Genomic DNA, 23,670 nt, shown 5'->3' on the forward strand with positions numbered 1-23,670 from the left:
TTCCCCTTAATATCCATACCAGACCTGAAGGGCCTGGTATGGAATTTAGGGGGACTCCCACGTCATTTTTTTTTAAATTTTGGTTCGGGGTTTCCCTGTGTTGAATTCCCATGCCGTTTTTATCAATGAACTTCTATGTGTATTGTCGGCAATGCAATAGCCGCGGGTAGTTTTAAATGGAATTTTTCCTTCGAAATGTCATTTTGCTGTCAGACTGTTCTAAACACAGGAAACATGCGCCCCTTTACAGGCATACTATAGACACCCCCCAGGTATGAAATTTAAAGGGATATTACACTTTTATTGTTTGACTTTAAGCATTATTAAAATCACTGCTCCTGAAAAAACGGCCGTTTTTAAAACTTTTTTTTGCATTGATCCATTTCCCCCGGGGCAGGACCCGGGTCCCCAAACACTTTTTATAACAACAACTTGCATATAAGCCTTTAAAATTAGCACTTTTGATTTCTCCCATAGACTTTTAAAGGGTGTTCTGTGGCATTCGAATTTGCCGCGAACACCCCAAATTGTTCGCTGTTCGGCGAACTTGCGAACAGCTAATGTTCGAGTCGAACATGAATTCGACTCGAACCGAAGCTCATCCCTAGTCAGCAGTAATATGCAAGCGAGGCATGGACATTGCCTTCCACATGCCGGTAGAGAGCCGGAATCGCCTTCCATGAAAAAAAAGTTGCGTTTGGGAACCTGCCACTGAGGTGCCGGACATTCCACAAACTCACGGAAGGGGGCAGAGTACACCAACTGAAAAGGCAGCAGTTGAAGTGCTAGAAATTTAGCCAAGCTAGCATTCAACCGCTGGGCATGTGGATGGCTGGGAGCGAACTTCTTTCGCCAGTGGAGCAACTGGGGTAGGAAAATCTGCCTGCTAGAATCGGAAGTTGGTGTACTGATAGCAGATTTCCCGCAAGTACTTGGCAGTGGCACACCTAATTCTACACCTTCATTCCTCTCAGTGCAGGCTTCTGAGAGGACTGAAGGTATAGTGGGGTTGGAGATCCCAGCTGATGAGGAGGAGCAAGGAGAGGTCCGCCTTGTTCTTTGGTGTGGGTATGTTAGGTAGTGTTGCCAACGGCCTGCATGGGAGCTCGACATATGTCTGATTAAGAATGTGGTGCCCAAGCGCTTGCTGTCTAGTCCACGCTTCATAGGCTTCAGACATATGTTGCAAATAGCAACGGTGCGATCTGCTGCACACGTCTCAAAAAAGGCCCACACTGAAGAACTTTTGGAATAACGTGCAGAGTCACCAGCGCCCTGCACTTGCGGAGCTCTTCGGTGTGATGCTCAGTTGGCTGCCCTTAAGCTGGCCCCTGGAGGGCATCTTGCTTCATTGGAGATGTGCCTCCTCCTCAGCCTCCTCCTCCCCTCTCCTATCAGGCACCCATGTAGAGTCAGTGAGCTCATCATCCCCTCCCTCCTCATCACTGGAGCAAACCTGGCAGTATGCTGCAGCTGGGAGAACATGACTGCCAGTTTGTTGTCCTTCTTGGGCAACCCCTCTCTCTGGTTTGACGTTACTGCCTTCCTCAAGCTGGATACCATCATCAGAGCCTTCAAAACGCTGCGCATCCTCCTGCAGCATGTACCCGACACTGTGGTAAAACAATTCGAGGGACTCCTCTGGTGAGGCTAGGTAAGGAGTAACTGATGATGACCTCGAGTCCAAGGAATAGGCTGCTTTGGCACCTGCATTGGCAGCCAAGGTAGCCTGGGTGACAGAGGATGAGGAGGATGACGACGGCTTGGTCATCCACTTTACCAACTTTTCGGCATGTTGTGGCTCAACACGGCCAGCTTCCGAGAAAAAGGACAAGCGTGCCCCACGGCCACGTGCTGATGAGGATGCACCGTGTCCATGACCAGCACTGTTGCCTCTAGACACAGAGCCTGCTTGCCCTCTTTATTGGCCTGTGACTTTCTGCCTCTCCTTGTTGGCCTTACAGACATACTGTCTTTGATGTATTGGAATAGGTACACAAGGAATGGCCTGCAGTGAGATGTAGCTGCACAAAGCTGGGCTGTATATATATACTGATTATACTGCAGCTAGCTGAATTGCCTGCCTGCCTGTAGTATTATTAGAAAGAACACCAGCAATTGTCTGCAGTTAGCTTTAGTTGCACACTGTGCACAGGATACAGTACACTGACTGAAAATTCTGCAGCTGCATGCCTGTAAGTATATTAGGAAGAGAACACCAGCAATTGTCTGCAGTTAGCTTTAGTTGCACACTGTGCGCAGGATACAGTACACTGACTGAAAATACTGCAGCTGCCTGCCTGTAAGTATATTAGGAAGATAACACCAGCAATTGTCTGCAGTTAGCTTTAGTTGCACACTGTGCACAGGATACAGTACACTGACTGAAAATACTGCAGCTTCCTGCCTGTGGTATTATTAGGAAGAGAACACCAGCAATTGTCTGTAGTTCGTTTTAGTTGCGCACTGTGCACAGAATACAGTACACTGACTGAAGATACTGCAGCTGCCTGCCTGAGGTATTATTAGAAAGAGAACACCGGCAATTGGCTGCAGTTATCTTTAGTTGCACACTGTGCACAGGATACAGTACACTGACTGAAAATACTGCAGCTGCCTGTCTGTAAGTATATTAGGAAGAGAACACCAGCAATTGGCTGCAGTTAGCTTTAGTTGCACACTGTTCCCAGTATACAGTACACTAATATACTGCAGCTAGCTGAATCAACTGCCTGCCTGAGGAAGAGAACTCCAGCAATTGTCTGCAGTTAGCTTTAGTTGCACACTGTGCACAGGATACAGTACACTGACTGAAAATACTGCAGCTGCCTGCCTGTAAGTATATTAGGAAGAGAATAACAGGAACCAGGGGCGGAACTACCACCATAGCGACCCATGCGGGCGCTATGGGTCCTGCAGCCGAGTGGGGCCCGGTGATGATGAGAGCACCGCCGACACAGTCTCCCAGCCAGGAGAAGAGAGAGGAGAGGAAGAGGCAAGCTGTCTGTATCAGCAGAGAGCTGAATTGCCCCATGTAATAGCTTTCATTAGAACTTCCAGTGTTTCCGGGGCTCACGTCACATAGCTGCACCTCTTGGCCCGGCGCCTTTGATAGACAGAACGCCAATCCAATGCGGGACGTGTGACGTCATCAAAGGCGTCAGGCCAAGAGGTGGGGCTATGTGATGATGAGCCCCGGGAAGACGGGAAATTCAAATGAAAGCTATTACAGCGGGCAATCCCGCTCTCTGCTGATCCGGGTGGCTTGCCTCTTCCTCTGCACAGGTGAGGCTGTATGGGGCACAGGCAGACCAGGCTGTATTGGGCACAGGCAACGCTGCAATGGGCACAGGTCACGCTGCATTGGGCACAGGTCATGCTGTATGGGGCACAGGTCACACTGTATGGGGCACAGGTCACGCTACATTGGGCACAGGTCACACTGCATTGGGCACAGGTCATGCTGTATGGGGCACAGGTCATGCTGCATTAGGCACAGGTCACGCTGTATTGGGCACAGGTCACGGTGTATGGGGCACAGGCCATGCTGCATTGGGCACAGGTCACGCTGTATGGGGCACAGGTCAGGCCATATGGGGCACAGGTCATGCTGCATTGGGCACAGGTCACACTGCATTGGGCACAGGTCACGCTGCATTGGGCACAGGTCATGCTGTATGGGGCACAGGTCACGCTGCAATGGGCACAGGTCACACTGCATTGTGCACAGGTCACGCTGCATTGGGCACAGGTCACGCTGCATTGTGCACAAGTCACGCTATATGTGACACAGGTCACACTGCATTGACACTAGGGCAGATGTGAGGGGGAGGCTGTTTGCAGGGGGACCCCATACAACATTTTGCTATGGGGCCCTGCTATTTCTAGTAACGCCCCTGATATGAACAGATCTAGATAAACTGAATACAATGTATACACAGTGGAGACGGAAAGTATTCAGACCCCCTTAAATTTTTCACTCTTTGTTATATTGCAGCCATTTGCTAAAATCATTTAAGTTCATTTTTTTTCCTCATTAATGTACACACAGCACCCCATATTGACAGACAAAAAAAAAGAATTGTTAACATTTTGCAGATTTATTAAAAAAGAAAAACTGAAATATCACATGGTCCTAAGTATTCAGACCCTTTGCTGTGACACCCATATATTTAACTCAGGTGCTGTCCATTTCTTCTGATCATCCTTGAGATGGTTCTACACCTTCATTTGAGTCCAGCTGTGTTTGATTATACTGATTGGACTTGATTAGGAAAGCCACACACCTGTCTATATAAGACCTTACAGCTCACAGTGCATGTCAGACCAAATGAGAATCATGAGTTCAAAGGAACTGCCTGAAGAGCTCAGAGACAGAATTGTGGCAAGGCACAGATCTGGCGAAGGTTACAAAAACATTTCTGCTGCATTTAAGGTTCCTAAGAGCACAGTGGCCTCCATAATCCTTAAATGGAAGATGTTTGGGACAACCAGAACCCTTCCTAGAGCTGGCCGTCCGGCCTTACTGAGCTATCGGGGGAGAAGAGCCTTGGTGAGAGAGGTAAAGAAGAAGCCAAAGATCACTGTGGCTGAGCTCCAGAGATGCAGTTGAGATATGGGAGTAAGTTGTAGAAAGTCAACCATCACTGTAGCCCTCCACCAGTCGGGGCTATATGGCAGAGTGGCCCAACGGTAGCCTGGGACAGGGGCAGGATAACTGGTTGCAATCGAGGGAAAAATGGCTGCCCACCAACGTTTACCATCCAACCTGACAGAAGTGGAGAGGATCTGCAAGGAGGAATGGCAGAGGATCCCCAAATCCAGGTGTGAAAAACTTGTTACATCTTTCCCAAGAAGACTCATGGCTGTATTAGATCAAAAGGGTGCTTCTACTAAATACTGAGAAAAGGGTCTGAATACTTAGGACCATGTGATATTTCAGTTTTTCTTTTTTAATAAATCTGCAAAAATATCAACAATTCTGTATTTTTCTGTCAATATGGGGTGCTGTGTGTACATTAATGAGGAAAAAAATGAACTTAAATGATTTTAGCAAATGGATGCAATATAACAAAGAGTGAAAAATTTAAGGGGGATGCATATATATACACAATACACTGACTGAAAATACTGCAGCTGCCTGCCTGTAAGTATATTAGAAAGAGAATAACAGGAACGGATCTAGCTAAACTGAATACAGTATATATATATATATATATATATATATATATATATATATATATTCAACACCTGGGATGCATATATATACACAATACACTGACTGCAGCTAACTGACTCGCCTGCCTACTCTATCTAACTCAAATGAAATGACACTGTCTCTCTATCTCTATTTCTCTCTCAGCACGCCGGAACACACTACACACGGCCGACATGCAGGTGGCCTTATTTAGCGTGGGGCGTGTACTAAATCCCCTGAGGCATAATTGTCCAAAGCCACCTTGCCTTTGGCCAATTATGGCTCTCTGTTCTTACCGCGCTGTGATTGGCCAAAGCGTGCAGGTCATAGTGCATGCTTGGCCAATCATCAGTCAGCAATGCACGGCGATGCCGCAGTGAATTATGGGCCGTGACGCGCCACTTGAATTTGGCGTGAACGGCCCATAATGTTTGCAATTCGACAAACGGTCGAACTCGAAGCTCATCCCTAACCATAGGCAGGCAGCTGCAGTATTTTCAGTCAGTGTACTGTATCCTGTGCACAGTGTGCAACTAAAGCTAACTGCAGACAATTGCTGGTGTTCTCTTCCTAATAATACCACAGGCAGGCAGCTGCAGTATTTTCAGTCAGTGTACTGTATCCTTTGCACAGTGTGTAACTAAAGCTAACTGCAGCCAATTGCTGGTGTTCTCTTTCTAATATACTTACAGGCAGGCAGTTGCAGTATTTTCAGTCAGTATACTGTATCATGTGCAGTGTGCAACTAAAGCTAACTGCAGACAATTGCTGGTGTTCTCTTCCTAATAATACCTCAGGCAGGCAGTTGATTCAGCTAGCTACAGTATATTAGTGTACTGTATACTGGGCACAGTGTGCAACTAAAGCTAACTGCAGCCAATTGCTGGTGTTCTCTTCCTAATATACTTACAGACAGGCAGCTGCAGTATTTTCAGTCAGTGTACTGTATCCTGTGCAGTGTGCAACTAAAGCTAACTGCAGACAATTTCTGGTCTTCTCTTCCTAATAATACCTCAGGCAGGCAGCTGCAGTATTTTCAGTCAGTGTACTGTATCCTGCACACAGTATGCAACTAAAGCTAACTGCAGACAATTGCTGGTGTTCTCTTTCTAATAATACTACAGGCAGGCAGGCAATTCAGCTAGCTGAGCAATACTGGGCACAGTGTGAAACTAAAGCTAACTGCAGACAATTGCTGGTGTTCTTTTCCTAATATACTTACAGGCGGCAGGCAGCTGCAGTATTTTCAGTCAGTGTACTGTATCCTGCGCACAGTGTGCAACTAAAGCTAACTGCAGACAATTGCTGGTGTTCTCTTCCTAATATGCTTACAGGCAGGCAGCTGCAGTATTTTCAGTCAGTGTACTGTATCCTGCGCACAGTGTGCAACTAAAGCTAACTGCAGACAATTGCTGGTGTTCTCTTTCTAATAATACTACAGGCAGGCAGGCAATTCAGCTAGCTGCAGTGTAATCAGTATATATATACATCCCAGCTTTGTGCAGCTACATCTCACTGCAGGCCATTCCTTGTGTACCCAATCCAATACATCAAAGACAGTATGTCTGGAAGGACAACAAGGAGAGGCAGACAGTCACAGGCCAATAAAAGAGGGCAAGCAGGCTCTGTGTCTAGAGCCAATAGTGCTGGTCATGGACACAGTGCATCCTCATCAGCACGTGGCTGTGGGGCACGCTTGTCCCTTTTCTTGGCAGCTGGCTGTGTTGAGCCACAACATTCCGAAGAATTGGTAGAGTGGTTGACCAAGCCGTCCTCATCCTCCTCATCCTCTGTCACCCAGGCTACCTTGGCTGCCAATGCAGGTGCCAAAGTGGCCTATTACTTGGACTCGAGGTCATCATCAGTTACTCCTTCCCTAGCCCCACCGGAGTAGTCCCCCGAACTTTTCGACCACAGTGTCGGGTACATGCTGCAGGAGGATGCGCAGCGTTTTGAAAGCTCCGATGATGGTACCCAGCTTGAGGAAGGCAGTAACATGAGCCCAGAGAGAGGGGTTGCCCAAGAAGGACAACAAATTGGCAGTCATGTTCTCCCAGCTGCAGCATACTGCCAGGTTTGCTCCAGTGATGAGGAGGGAGGGGATGATGAGCTCAATGACTCTACATGGGTGCCTGATAGGAGAGAGGAGGAGGTGGAGCAAGAGGAGGCACATCTCCAACGAGGCAGGATGCCCTCCAGGGGCCAGCTTAAGGGCAGCCAACCGACTGCATTACACCGCAGAGCTCCGCAAGTACAGGGTGCTGGTGACTGCGCGTTATTCCAAAAGTTTTTCGGTGTGGGCCTTTTTTGAGACGTGTGCAGCAGATCGCACCGTTGCTATTTGCAACATATGTCTGAAACGTATCAAGTGTGGACTAGACAGCAAGCACTTGGGCACCACATGCTTAATCAGACATATGTTGAGCTCCCATGCAGCCCGTTGCAGAACAAGGCGGACCTCTCCTTTCTCCTCCTCATCAGCTGGGATCTCCAACTCCACTATACCTTCAGTCCTCTCAGAAACCTGCACTGAGAGGAATGAAGGTGTAGAATTAAGTGTGCCACTGCCAAGTACTTGTGGGAAATCTGCTATCGGTACACCAACGTCCGATTTTAGCAGGCAGATTTCCCTACCCCAGTTCTCCACCAGCAAAAGGAGTTCATTCCCAGCCATCCACATGCCCAGTGGTTGAATTCTAGCTTGGCTAAATTGCTAGCACTTCAACTGCTGCCTTTTCAGTTGGTAGACTTTGCCCCCTTCCGTGGGTTTGTGGAATGTGCGGTACTTCAGTGGCAGGTTCCCAAACGCCACTTTTTTTCACGGAAGGCAATTCCGGCTCTCTACCGGCATGTGGAAGGCAATGCCTCGCTGGACAGGGCAGTCAGCGGTAAGGTGCATATTACCGCTGACTCATGGTCTAACAGGCATGGACAGAGACGTTACCTATCTTTCACCGCACACTGGGTGATTCTTCTGGCAGCTGGGAAAGATGCAGGACAGGGTGCAGTAGTGTTGGAGGTTGTTCCGCCACCAAGCCTCCAAAATTGTACTAGTGGTGATTCTGCCACACCTCTCTCCTCCACCCCCTCCTCTTCTTCTTCCTCCATGGTCTCTTCCAGTGCTGATTTGTCCTCGGAACCAGTGGTGCTCCGTAGGCGTTCAGGGGCTACGCAAGCACGCAGGCAAAAAGATGCCATGCGGTGCTTGAGCTGGTGTGCTTGGGGGACAGGAGCCACACTGGGGCAGAGATTCTGTCAGCTCTGCAGGGGCAGGTTCAGAGGTGGTTGATGCCACGCCAGCTTAAGCCAGGAATGGTGGTTTGCGACAATGGCACCAACCTCCTCTCCGCCCTCCGACAGGGACAACTGACCCATGTGCCCTGTTTGGCTCACGTTCTTAACTTGGTAGTGCAGCAGTTCTTGGGCAGGTACCCAGGCTTACAGGATGTCCTGAGGCAGGCCAGGAAAGTCTGTGTGCATTTCCGCCGTTGATATAATGCCAGTGCTTGGCTGGCTGACCTCCAAAAGGAATTTAACCTGCCCAAGAACCGCCTAATCTGTGACATGCCCACCAGGTGAAACTCAACGTTGGCCATGCTGCAGCGGCTGCACATGCAGCAGAGGACCATCAATGATTACCTATGCGACTATGGCACCAGGACAGGGTCACGGGAGCTTGTTTCTTTTCCCCACGCCAGTGGGCCATGATCAGGGATGCATGCACTGTCCTGTCACCATTTGAGGAGGCCACGAGGATGGTGAGCAGTGACAGTTCATGAATCAGTGACACTGTCCCTCTTGTCCACCTGTTGGAGCACACGCTGCATGGAATAATGGACAGAGCACTTGAGGCAGAACAGAGGCAGGAATAGGAGGACTTTCTTACCTCTCAAGGCTCCCTTTATCCAGACAGTGTTCCTGCATGCCTGCCAATCACACAGAAAGAGGACGAGGAGAAGGAGGAGGATTGTGTCAGCATGGAGGTGGGGCCTAGCACTCAGCATCAGCAGCAGTCTTCAAGGGATCATTTATAGTCTGAAGAAACCCATGGACTTGTACATGGCTGGGAGGAGGTGGCTGCAGTTTATGTCGTCCTTAGTGACCCAGAGGACTCTGGACCGAATGCCTCAGCAAACCTACGCTGCATGGCCTCCCTGATCTTGCAAAGCCTGCGGAAGGATCCTCTTATTCGTGGTATCAAGGAGAGGGATCATTACTGGCTGGCAACCCTCCTTGATCCACATTACAAGGGTATGACCTTATCTTGCCATCGCAGAGGGAGCAGAGGCAGGGGCGTAACTAGAAATAGCAGGGCCCCATAGCAAAATGTTGTATGGGGCCCCCCTGCAAACAGCCCCCCCCACAGCTGCCCTAGTGTCAATGCAGCGTGAGCTGTGCCACATACAGCGTGATCTGTGCACAATGCAGCGTGACCTGTGCCCAATACAGCGTGACCTGTGCCCCATACAGCGTGACCTGTGGCCCATACAGCGTGACCTGTGCCCCATGCAGCATGACCTGTGCCCCATGCAGCGTGACCTGTGCCCCATGCAGCGTGACCTGTGCCCCATACAGTGGTACCTGTGCCCAATACAGCGTGACCTGTGCCCCATACAGCGTGACCTGTGCCCTACCTAGACATGTGCACACTGAAATATTTCGTTTCGGAATTTCGTTTTCGTCCAAAAAATAAATTTATTTAGTTACTCCCGAAATTTGTTTTTATTTATTTTGTTTTTCGTTAAAAATTGCATTCGTCCAAAAATCCAAATTAAGGTTGAATCTGTCATTGAAGGCTTATGGTGTCTGTCGAATGCTCAAAGAAGATTCGACGGAGCAGCTAAACTGTACGACGCTGTATAGTTTACCTGCTCCGCCGAATCTTCTTAGAACTTTCAACAGACACCATAAGCCAAAGTACATGTCTACTTAATTCTAGCTATTTTACTGCTCCTACTCTTTGGTGACAATCAGCCAATAACATTCATCATCATCATTATTTTTATTTATCTTTTCTCCCCTACGTCGAATCTTTTCTCCCCTACGTCGAATCTTTCCTCCCCTACGTCGAATCTTTTCTCCCCTACGTCGAATCTTTCCTCCCCTACGTCGAATCTTTTCTCCCCTACGTCGAATCTTTTCTCCCCTACGTCGAATCTTTTCTCTATGTCGAATCTTTTCTCTCTATGTAGAATAATCTTGGACTAATAGAGTTAAGGTTAGGCACATTCGACCACAGGTTTGATGGACACAGATTGTTATTGTCATCATCATGTCGAATCTCCTATCTATATCGAACTGTTGTAGCAACGAAAACGAAAATAAAGCATTTGTTTATGTCGGATCTTTCGTTTTTCGGATTCTGCACTTTCATTATCGTTTGTTAAAACGATAACGAAAATACCTGAAATTCGGACGAAAAATGCATTCGGACGAAAACGAATGCACATGTCTACTGTGCCCCATACAACGTGACCTGTGCCCAATGCAGCATGACCTGTGCCCCATGCTGCATGACCTGTGCCCCATGCAGCATGACCTGTGCCCCATGCAACGTGACCTGTGCCCAATGCAGCGTGACCTGTGCCCCATACAGCGTGACCTGTGCCCCATACAGCCTGGTCTGCCTGTGCCCCATACAGCGTGACCTGTGCCCCATACAGCATGACCTGTGCCCCATACAGCGTGACCTGTGCCCCATACAGCCTGGTCTGCCTGTGCCCCATACAGCCTCACCTATGCAGAGGAAGAGGCAAGCCACCCAGATCAGCAGAGAGCGGGATTGCCCGCTGTAATAGCTTTCATTTGAATTTCCCGTCTTCCCGGGGCTCATCGTCACATAGCCCCACCTCTTGGCCCGACGCCTTTGATGATGTCACATGTCCCGCATTGGATCGGCATTCTGTCTATCAAAGGCGCCGGGCCAAGAGGTGGCGCTATGTGACGTGAGCTCCAGGAACACTGGAAGTTCTAATGAAAGCTATTACATGGGGCAATTCAGCTCTCTGCTGATACGGACAGCTCGCCTCTTTCTCTCCTCTCTCTTCCCCTGGCTGGGAGACTGTGCCGGCGGTGCTCTCATCCTCACTGGGCCCCACTCGGCTGCAGGCCCCATAGCGCCCGCATGGGTCGCTATGGTGGTAGTTACGCCCCTGAGCAGAGCATGAAACATCTTCGGGAGGCCTTGCAGAAAGGTTTGTGCATCGTGTTTCCAGAGCCTGGGAGGTTACAATTTCCTGGTCCTCCTGGACAACATGTTGCTGAGGCTTCGGTCAGTCACAGAAGGAGAGGTGGAGAAGGTGGCTGTCTGACCGATGCATTCAGACAATTTTTTAGTCCGCAGCCCCAAGGTATGATCGGTTCCAGCAACCATCACCAGTGTCTGATTCACATGGCGAATGGTGAACCTTTCCCACCGAAAATCCTCTGGGTTACTAGGTCTTGAGGATGGATCACTGGCCAGAGCTTGCACAGTATGCAATTGAGCTACTGGCCTGTCCTGCATCCAGCGTTCTTTTGGAACGCACATTCAGTGCTGCTGGAGGCTTTGTAACCGATCACAGGGTGCGCCTGTCCACCGAATCGGTCAATCGGCTGACCTTCATAAAAATGAATCAGTCTTGGATCACCAGCTACCAAGCACCTGATGCTGATGTAACCGAATATTTTTTTTTTTTTAATGTGAGATCCCTTCAAGACTGCCTATGCTGATGCTGAGTGACTATCCTGTTATGCTGAGTGACAATCCTCTTCCTCCTCAATGTTCATGCTTATAGCTTGTAAGAACATTTTTGGTTCTGGGCACCGCCACCAGTGGCTAAGGCCCAATTTTTCTGCCCCTGTTTAACAGGGGCATGTAATTACATTTTTTGATGCAATACTTTGCAGCAGGGCTCATTCCTGCGCTCCAACTAGAGTATTTGTGAGGGGTTGCAATGTTGTGGCACCAGCACCAGTGCCTTAGGCCCAATTTTTCAGCCTCTGTTTAACAGGGGCATGTAATTACAATTCTTATCTAATATTTCACAGCTGGGCCCCTTCCTGCGCCCACCAAGAGTAACTATGAGGCCTTATGCCCTGTACACATGGTCGGACATTGATCGGACATTCCGACAACAAAATCCATCTGATTTTTTCCGACGGATGTTGGCTCAACCCTGTCTTGCATACACACGGTCGCACAAAGTTGTCGGAATTTCCGAACGTCAAGAATGCGGTGACTTACACCACGTACCACGAGACTATAAAAGGGCAGTTCAATACCAAGCGTGACACCCTTTGGGCTCCTTTTGCTAATCTCGTTTTAGTAAAAGTTTGGTGAGAGATGATTCGCGCTTTTTCAGACTCGTGGTTTTCAGATCATTTTTCTGCTGTTCAGTTTGTGCTTGTGGGTTTGTATCTGGTCTTCAGTGCGTGCAGTGAGTTCCCATTGGTTTATTCAGTGTGTTCTTGTCCGCTCGTTTTTCAGGTCGCTCTTCACAAGCCTTGCTGTTTTTCAGTGCGTTCTGTTACTTCGTTCTGACCAGCCGACTGTTTTGAAGCCATGTTGCGTGTACGTAGTCATCATAGAGTTCATGCTGTGCGGGGGCTTGGTGTTGGGGTTCTTAATCTGACACAAGCCCAGTCCATGAACAGGGTGAGGAGGAGTTCATGGACGAAGAATTGGCTGCTCCAGTGTGACCAATTCTCTCACATGCCTTTGCTCCGTGAGATCCATAAGAATAATCCTGATGATTTCAGGAACTTTCTCAGGATGACGGACCCCGTATTTCACCGTTTGTTGGCCTTGCTGACCCCTTATATCAGCAGGCAGGATACCTGCATGCGGCAAGTCATCACTCCGGAGCAGAGGCTCATCGCCACGTTGCAGTACTTGGTGACGGGGAGAAGCCTGCAGGACCTGAAGTTCTCGACAGGCATCTCCCCCAAGGCTCTGGGGATCGTTATCCCAGAGACCTGTTCTGCCATCATCCAGGTCCTGCAGAAGGACTATATTAAGGTAAGATTTATCCTTTAAAATCTCATTATATGTATTTAATGTTTGCTAATGTATTGTATTTCTTTCATCATTCCCTAATTACCATGATTGTAATATGCTGTGAATGTCCCCTTTGTCCTCATGCATGCTGGAATTTTTAAACGTTTTTTTTTGTCCTTCATGCATATTTGCCTTCACTTACCTTCCCAGCATGCTCTCCTGGGCCCATATCCACCTTGCCTAGTCGCTTAACAATGTATTTTGTCAGCTCCATTGTAGTGATTTACCCTAAACACCACCTAAAATGTGTACAAATGTTATTTGTGTCCTTAAGTTCTGGCAGAGTGCCAGAGGCTTTTTTTTTTGGGTCCCAAACTCATTTGGAACCCTCCCTCCCCCAACCGCTAAGTCAACCAATTCCAATACTCTATCTGCTGACTTTGCCAAACCCATACACACTATACCTACCACTTTTGTGGGCAGATTTATGGGTGAATTCCCAAAGCATGTAGTGCAATGGCCCTGCCGGAATACTTTCAAATGGTACTGTTTAAAGTTTTTGTATCCTAATATTATCTTGATAGGTAATTTCAGAATGTTAAATTTGTGCTCCAATTTGTACAGTGTGTATTTATATTTTTGTATTATGACTCTTCTTACCTGTCCAATGGGCTGCCAGTAGTGTAAGTAAGGAGGGGCTGGCCAAAGTAATACACATTATTTAGGCATTCATCTCTCAATGAAGTGGAGAGGGTTACTTGTCCAAAACATCCCCCCCCTTAAAATTTTTACAATGGGCCATCATAGGGGGTGATAAATCTGATAAGTGGACCTTATATTTTTGTCTTTAAATACTCCCTAAAATAAATGTTATACTGATGTTGGCCAAGAATGTTTGTGTCTAATCTGCTTTCAATGTTTATGTGCAAAATGACTAATTATTTTTTTCAGGATTGACTGCACAGTTTTCTTCCATGCCACAGGAATGGCAGACTGTGGCCTCCCACTTTGCCCAGCGGTGGGACTTTCCCAACTGCGTAGGGGCAATTGATGGGAAACACGTCCACATCATCCAACCCCCCAACTCGGGGTCATACTATTACAACTACAAGGGGTTCAATAGTATTGTGATGTTGGCGGTGGTGTCAGCTACTTACGAGTTCCTGTATGTGGACGTGGGGAAGAATGGCTGGATGTCGGGTGGTGGAGTCATCGCCCAGACTGAGTTCTATAGGCCTCTCCAGAATGGCAGCTTGGGCTTGCCAGCTCCAGAAGACAATGCGGAAGGACTCACATTTGTCTTCGTTGCGGATGAAGCGTTTGTGCTGGGGGACCATCTTATGCGACCATTCCCTATGAGGACCCTCACCCCAGACCAGAGGGTTTTTAATTACCAGCTGGCCACAGCCAGAAGAGTGGTGGAGAATATGTTTGGAATAATGGCCAGCCGGTTCCACCTATTTCTTACACTGATACACATGGCAGAATATAAACTCAATCACATCATCCTGCCTTGCTCAGTTGGGCCTGAGGCTGGAATTCTGAATGAACCAACCCTGACGTTGCTTGAAACTGGCCGTCCTGGCTTGCCCCCCCAGAGTGCCCGCAAGGTCCGTATAAGATACATGGAGGACTTTGCGGGTAGGGGGGCCATCAACATGCCAGACACTGTCTGAGACATTTTTTAAATAAAAATGTATTTGAAACTGAACAAATATTTGCTTTGATTTACTGTTTGGTTTTCTTTTATCTCCTCGGTTATCTTTTATTAATGTTGTTTTTTTTTGGCCTTTTTCTTCAACAGTGCAAACGAAATTTCTTTGACACATGAGGTGACAATCTCTTCTTCGGCTAACTATTATTATTATGTTGTGGGTCTGCTACACACACACCTTGTTTTTGTTGTTAATGTATGTAATGCATTACTGACAAAAATATTCTGCATTTTCAGCACCATGACCGAAATTTGGGGAGTTATGAAAATGGCGTGATTGTGTAAAATTAGGAAGCACTATTGGGTGTTATTTACTAAAGGAAAATACACTTTGCACTACAAGTGCACTTGAGACTGCACTGAAACTGCACTTGTAGTGCAAAGTGGATTTGCCTTTAGTAAATAACCCCCATTGTCACTGAAAACACCAACTTTACTCCAAAAAATGCTTTTTTGAGCATTGAAAGAAGAAGCCACACATTGTTGATTATCATACTTTTTAATCAAAGCACAATTACATGTGCGTTTATAAAAGGGTTTTTGAACAAACCAACATGTTCATTGTATAACATTTTTTTAGGTCACGTTAATGATAAATGGCCTTTTATAGGTAAAACAGGCATGTTTAAAACCATAAAACAATACACAACTCTGGAACTTACAAAGTTCAACTTTTATAAACTGAAGGCAATATCAGACATGAGTATGTACAAACTGTGTTTGATACTGCGTTCAGCAGATGGGGTGATGTCACCCCTGTAAAAGCCACATTTAGAAGATGCACACAAATTGCCTAATGTCAACATGTGCTAGCTGCCATCATGGGGGATCAATGGATGTGTTTTGTGGGTGCAACCCCTTCCTCTCAACTACTTTATTATCGAGGAAGGGGTTGCACCCACAAAACGCATACATTGATCTCCCGTGATGGCAGATAGCACATGTTGACACACTGGGGGTTATTTACTAAAGGCAAATCCACTTTGCACTGCAAGTGCACTTGAAATTGCACTGAAAGTGCACTTGGAAGTAAAGCCGCTGTAGATCTGAGGGGGACATGCACGGAAAATAAAAAACAGCATTTTAGCTTGCACATGATTGGATTATAAAATCAGCAGAGCTTCCACTCATTTCAAATCTACCCCTTAGATTTAGAGCGACTGCACTTCCAAGTGCACTTTCAAGTGCACTTGCAGTGCACTTGTAGTGCAAAGTGGATTTGCCTTTCATAAATAACCGCCACTGTGTGAATCTTCTAAATTTAGCTTTTAACATATGTAAAAAATTAGTCATAAAAAAAAAGCAAATTTAGGGATTTCTGGGTGTTTTAGATTTTCCCTAAAACATCAATGATGTTCTTCATTTTGTTTTGAACATCATTGATGTTTTCCTTTAGGTTTTCTAAATCTCTATTACACCCCATTATCTCCCCGATGAGGATCTGGGCACTTTCACTGGTGAAATGACATTCCTCTTCCACAATGTCCCGATCACATACAAAAAAAACAAAAACAAAAACCATGTATTATAAATATGCAGGCATCCATATATTACCTGAGGCTGTGGTCGCAGACACTCACCTGTTGTGGTGACAATTTCTACAACATCTCCCTCCTCCTCCTCTGGTTGGGTTTGGGGGAATTCCCCTTCTTCCTAAGGTGTGGAGTCCCTGATCTCCTCTGATGAGTGGTGTCCTCCGAGTCTTTTCTCCCCTATGTGAACAGAAATAGGTATACTTAGCACACAGATATTTGATGGCAGAAATAGGAATATGAAACATTGCTTGGAAGTGGGGTACAATTGTCTGTTTTAGCAGAGATCCAAGCTGAAATTTTTTTTTTGTCCTTTGTAAAGCTTGAATACTTATCTGTTTTGTTCAAGCTTCACAGATGGAGACACCCCTATAGTATTCACTGGAGCACCTGCGTGGGGCCCCCTAGTAAAAAGGGTGTTCTGGTGTCCCACACTAGTGCTCCAGTATCCAGATGTGTAAACAGCTGCTGAATGTCCTCTCCTTACACAGAATCTAGTTTGCATTTCATTATAGTTACAAACCCATCTAGACAACAAACTTTTTTAATAGAAGTAGGCCAGAAAAGCGGTATTGAACTGCATCTGGCCAAAACATTGTATTTTAGTGGATTAACAAACAATGTTTCCTACGACCGATTATTGTGCCCATGAACATGAAAGTTGCCATTTTAAATTGTACAACAGTAAAGAAAAGCACATGGAGCAGCACGAACGTAATCAAAAAAGAGAATAGGAACACAGGACAACTACTTACTTTTTTGGAGCACTCTCCTGATCCTTCTATACTGATCATGCTCCTTTAATTTGAGGTCCGACCACCGTTTCCTCAGTTGATCCTTGGATCGTTGTAACCCAAAATTCCTGTGCAGACTCTTCACAACTTTAGCCATGATCTTGGCCTTTCTGACATGTGGGTTTGGGTAAGGTCCATACTTCCCGTCATAGTCGGCCCTTTTCAAGATGTCTACCATCTCCACCATCTCTACAAAGGCCATATTTGATGCCTTAAATCGCCTGCAGGATTCTGATGTTTCTGGCTCCAGGCTTTCCTCCTCCTACTCGTTGCTGGAATTATCATGCACCTGTTGTCTCTCCTTCATGTGCTCTCCTTCACTGCGCTGAAAGAGAAGGGGCGGGGAATAGACTAGAAAGAATGTCAGGGGCGGGCAGAGTTTCACGCATGCGCAGTGTACATAAAGCGTAACACGCGTGCATCGTACGTACGATCTGTGAGCAGAGGAAGGAGTATCGGAAGCGCCGATCGTGATAACGAAGGTACCATTTTAACTTGGGCCTATACTGCTTATAGATTGAGGCCTATATTGGAACAAGATTAGGAGAGTTTAGCCTGACATTAGGGTTTGTCTTGTGTTGTGTCTTGGGGAGAAAATGGATCTAGTCAATGATCATGACTTTATGCCAATATTCATTGATATGTTCAGGGAGCTGCCCTGTCTGGTAGGTAAACCAGCCCTATTATAACAATAAAACAAAGAGGAAGGCAGTGCTGGATTAATTGGTGCAATTTGTGAAGCTGGTGATCCCCACGGCAGACATCCCCTATTTGAAGGCCCTAATTGGTGGCATGAGGAGCACTTATCTTAGGGAGCACAAGAAGGTTCAGGATTCTCTGATATCAGCAGCTGCAGCAGATGACATTTATCTCCCCAGGCTGTGGTACTACGACAGACTGCATTTTCTGGCAGACCAGAGAGAACCCAGGCCAGCACTCTCCAGTCTTCCTTCCACACTTCCTTCCCCCCCAGCTGAGGCTTCAGACGCCCAACTTGGGTCTTCCAGGCAGCAACATGTGGAGGAGCCCAGCTTGAGCCAGATATAGCATTCTTCTAAATATTTCTGTTTGTCAAATTAATGATGTTAAATATATGTTCGTTTTGATAACTAATTTCTGATTCCACAAAGTGTTTTACATATCAATAGTCAGTAGTGGCCACAAATGATTGTGACAAGATGGAAAAATGCTGGACTCAGAATGATAGTCTTTTCTATTTATTAACATTCAATCTGCAACAGTCATGAGATGAAAATTGTGTGTGATTGATGAACCAAAAACTAAAACGATGTCCCTTTTTCATACACAGGAAAGTCTCAGCCAGGAGGTGGCGGGGGTAAGTGGCAGCCAGGAGGTGGCTGGGCCCAGTAGCCTGCCCGGTACCCAGGTCCCTCCCCTCCGCCTTCCACAAAAAAGTGAGAGGAGTAATGTGAAGGAGGCAGCAATTGGCCTATTTATGAAGGCTACTGCGGCCCTCAGAACCCCCCACAGTCTTCAAGAGGACTTTGCCTATATTACAGCCTGCAAAATGCTGGAAATGGAGGAGGGTGTGAGTATCTCATCTTACAAGCCCTAAATAAGGGGTTGAGGGGCCAACTTACAAGCCAAAGCCACGTTTGTGAGTTCAACCATGGTCCTCCTCCTCCTCCTCCAGGTCCTCCTCCTCCTCCACCTCCTGCCACACCTCCAACACCAGAGCCACAGCCTGGAAGGAAGCATCTAAGGAAGACCAGAGAGTGATGGCCCTGGGTTCAGTCTGGTCTGGCAAAAGATGCAGGCTCTTGTATGACCACAGCCTGGGGACATAGATGTCATCTGCTGCTGTTCCTGATCTCTTGTATTCCTGGACCGGATTGTGCTCACTATTATTACATTATTACAGGCCACCAATTTTGACTGTAAAATAATTGATGTGTGCCCAGGGGTACAAAGGCTTCGCTAATTTCACCAGTTTATCCAGCGTTGCCTTCCTCCTTATTTTGTTATGACCCAGAATAAATGGCTATTTATTTTTCACAAATACTTGATTATGTGTTTTACTTCAAAAAGGATGGTTTGTTTGTGAGAAGGCAGGTACATTTCCGAAATACAATGTCAAATTAACAAGGGACACCAACCAATCTCCTTGAGATTCTAAAATACAATATAATAATGGTGTTGTGGTAACTTGACACACAAAACCCACAAAAATAATTATGGAGATCACCAAAAAAAAAAAAAAAAATTAACAAAAACAGGAGATCTTGATTAAAAAAACAAACAACAAATTATCAAAAATATAAAAAACATAAAACCCCCCAAAAATTCGGTAGATCTGACAAATACAAATATTATATTCATGAAATCAATGCTAATTTTACCAGACCGAGCAGTTCCGTCTCAGAATTTATTCTGAGCATGCGTGTCACTTTGTGCGTCGGAATTGTCCACACACGGTCGGAATTTACGCAAACGGATTTTGTTGTCGTAAAATTTTATAGCCAGCTCTCAAACTTTGTGTGTCGGAACTTCCGACAACAAGCTCCGATCGCACATTTTCCATCAGAAAGTCCGACCGTGTGTGCAGGGCGACCCTGTTCAACAGGGGCATGTAATTACAATTCTTGATCTAATATTTCACAGTAGGGCTCGTTCCTGCGCCCACCAAGAGTAACTGTGAGGCCTTACAGTGTTGTGGCATCACCACCACACCGCCCACCACCAAAGGCCCAATTTTTCTGACCCTGTTCAACAGGGGCATGTAATTACAATTCTTGATCTAATATTTCACAGCAGGGCCCGTTCCTGCGCCCACCAAGAGTAATTGTGAGGCCTTATAGTGTTGTGGCAACACCACCACACCGTCCACCACCAAAGGCCCAATTTTTCTGACCCTGTTCAACAGGGGCATGTAATTACTATTCTTAATCTAATATTTCACAGCAGGGCCCGTTCCTGCGCCCACCAAGAGTAATTGTGAGGCCTTATAGTGTTGTGGCAACACCACCACACCGTCCACCACCAAAGGCCCAATTTTTCTGACCCTGTTCAACAGGGGCATGTAATTACTATTCTTAATCTAATATTTCACAGCAGGGCCCGTTCCTGCGCCCACCAAGAGTAACTATGAGGGCTTACAGTGTTGTGGCAATTCCAACACCTAAGGCCCAAATTTCTGCAGAGTGTATAGGGCAGGCCCCTACTTTCAAACATCCAACTTGCAAACAACTCCTACTTGTAAACGGAAGGAGATAACAGGAAGTGAGAGGAAATCTACCCCTAAGAAGGGAAATTCTCTCCTGTAAGAGTTCCTTGTTTCACTAAAAACCCCAAATTTCTAATTGTCATTGGGACAGAAAGTGAGGTAAAATCTTCTGAACAGGTGCACAGACAGCAAAACAAATGTTACAGGGGTGAAAATCCTTCCCTATGTTTTCCAAAAAAGCTTAAAAATAGATTTTGTGGCTGGAGCTACACGTAAAGAATGTACCAGTTCAAAATTACAAACAGATTCTACTTAAGAACAAAGACCCAAAGGGGCTGGTAATGGGCTGGGGGGGGTTCTCAATGATTTTCATCCATATTCCCGGGACCAGACATGACATTAAAGCCACAAGCAGTTTTAAATTACTTGTTTTCCTTTAGAAATATCATTTTGAGCAGGGACTATTCTAAACACGGGAAACACGCGCCACTTTACAGTTATACTATAGACACCCCCCAGGCATGATATTTAAAGGAATATTTCACTTTTATTTTTTCACTTTAAGCATCATTAAAATCACTGCTCCCGAAAAAACATCAATTTTTAAAACTTTTTTTTGCATTGATACATGTCCCCTGGGGCAGGACCCGGGTCCCCAAACCCTTTTTAGGACAATAACTTGCATATTGGCCTTTAAAATTCGCACTTTCTCATGTTCGAGTCCCATAGACTTTAATGGGGTTCATAAGTTCGCGCAAACTTTCGGTCCGTTCAAATCTTTTGATGCAAACCGAACCAGGGGTTGTTCGGCTCATCCCTAGTCGCTAGGAAATGTCTGACCTGGGAACTGTGGGTATGGCATTCAAACGGGGCACAGCAGTGCAAACAGGACAAGATGGAATGGCGGGCATGGAGAGCAATCCAACAAGCCCTCCACCGTGATAGCTGTGAAAAAAATGATTTTTTCGTCATACCTACCTGTAAAATCCTTTACTTTGAATATATCATGGGACACAGAGTTAGGCTAATATTCATTACCTACTGGGTTATACGCCATCTCTAGGTGAATGGACACTGGTAGACAAAGTCTTAGACAGGAAGTTCACCTCTATATAACCCCTCCCATACAGGAAATACTTCAGTTTTGTAGCAAGCACTGAATCCTCAAAAGAGGGGAGGGACCTCTGTGTCCCGTGATGTATTCAAAGAAAGGGATTTTACAGGTAAGTATGACAAAAAATCCTATTTTCTTTATTATACATCACGGGACACAGAGTTAAGCTAATATTCATTACCTACTGTGACATCTCAGAGCAATAGCCTTGAGGGGAAGGCGACACCCTGCCAAACAAAAATAGCCATCAGACTTTAAACGGCAGCCTGTATTACACTACGGCCAAAAGCCGAATCTTCGGCTACTCTAACATCTACCTGATAAAATCTTGTGAACGTATGCACTGAAGACCACGTGGCAGCCTTACAAATCTGAGCCAAAGATACCTGATGGCAAAAAGCCCAAGAGGTTCCTACACCCCTGGTAAAATGAGCTCTCACCCTGAAGGTAGGAGCTTTACGTTTCAGACCATAGGCCTGAATGATCAACTGGCAGACCCAATTGGCAATGGAAGCTTTGAAAGCTGCCTGCCCCTTCTTGGGTCATTCTGGTAAAACAAAAAAGGAGTCTGATCCTCGGATCTCCGCAGATCTAGACAAATAAACTCTGACTGCCCGGACAATGTCCAAGGAATGCAGTCGTCTCTCTTCTGCCGAACGAGGCTGAGAGAAAAAAGAAGGCAAAACAATGTCTTGATTTAAATGAAAGGCCGACACCACCTTTGGCAAGAAGGATGGAATAAGACGCAACACCACCTTGTCGTGGTGAAAAGTTAGGTATGGTTCCCTACATGAAAGGGCCGCCAATTCCAACACCATTTTAGCTGCGGTGATGGCCATCAGGAAGACTGGCTTGTATGACAACAAGTCTAATGGAATTTCCTTAATAGGCTCAAATGGTTGTTTCTGTAACACATGACCAAATTTAAGTCCCAAGGACACATAGGTGACCTAATGGTAGGAAGCAAACTAGTTGCCCTCTGCATAAAGGTTCGGACCAGCGAATGGGAGGCTAAAGGCCTTTGGAAGAATACTGACAGGGCTGAAATCTGACCTCTGATTGTACTCAAAGCCAATCTGATTTCCACAACCGACTGTAGAAAAGAATATAGGACCTTGAAACAGTAGATCGGGGCGGCGTGAAAGTGTCCATGGCCCGTCTATTGCCAATCTCACAATCTCCGGGAACCTGGACCTTCTGGGCCAGGTTGGTGCCACCAGAATGACTGGAACCCCCTCTCCCCAAAACCTGCACAACAAATATGGAAGGAGAGGGATCAGTGGGAAAGAATAAACCAGGGAGTACTGGCTCTATGGAACTACCAGAGCATCTGCTCCAATTGCTAGGGGATCCCTTGTCCCTCTAGGGTCACTCCTCAGCCTGAGAGACTGGCGTCTGTGGTCAGTACTCTCCAAGACACCAGGAGGAAGGATCGTCCGTTTCGCAGGTTCTGATCCTGCAACCACCAGCTTAGGCTTAAGCTTGCCTGAGGAGATAAGAACCTGGGGTAATCCAGGGCTTGCTCTCTCCTGTTCCAAGCCAACAAGATTTCTTGTTATATAGACCTGGAATGGAACTGGGCATAGGGAACTGCCTCGAAGGAGCACACCATTCTTTCCAGAAGACTCATACAGAGCCGAATGAAGGGTTGCCTGGTGCCCCTTATCTGACGCACCTGATCCTTCAGAGCACAGATCCTTACGGGTGGCAAAAATACCCTTGCCTGGACTGTATCTAGGATCAGACTTTAAGCTGATCTCAAGGCTGACTTTTCGGTATTTATGACCCAGCCCAAGCTTTCTAAATACCACACTGTTCTAGAGCCAGTAATGAGTGATCTCTGAGCAGGAGGCCATCCAGGTATCCAAGCACCAAGATTCCCAGGGCCCTTAAAAGACCCAGTACTGGTGCTATGACCTTTGTGAACACCCAGCATGCTGTGGCAAGCCCGAAGGGCAGAGCCACAAACTGGAAATGACATTCCTCTACTGCAAAATTGCAGGAACCTCTGATGAAGTTGAAAGATAGGTACGTGTAAATACGTGTCCTTGATATCAATGGAGGTTAAAAAGTCTCCCATCTGGTGCGAGGCTACTACTTGTGTCCACGTTTGGTTTTTGAACCGTGAACAGGTTTGAATAAAACCCTGCGCCCTTT

The sequence above is a fragment of the Aquarana catesbeiana genome, linkage group LG02, assembly GCF_042186555.1.
Source record: "Aquarana catesbeiana isolate 2022-GZ linkage group LG02, ASM4218655v1, whole genome shotgun sequence".
In the NCBI taxonomy this organism is placed as follows: Eukaryota; Metazoa; Chordata; class Amphibia; order Anura; family Ranidae; genus Aquarana; species Aquarana catesbeiana.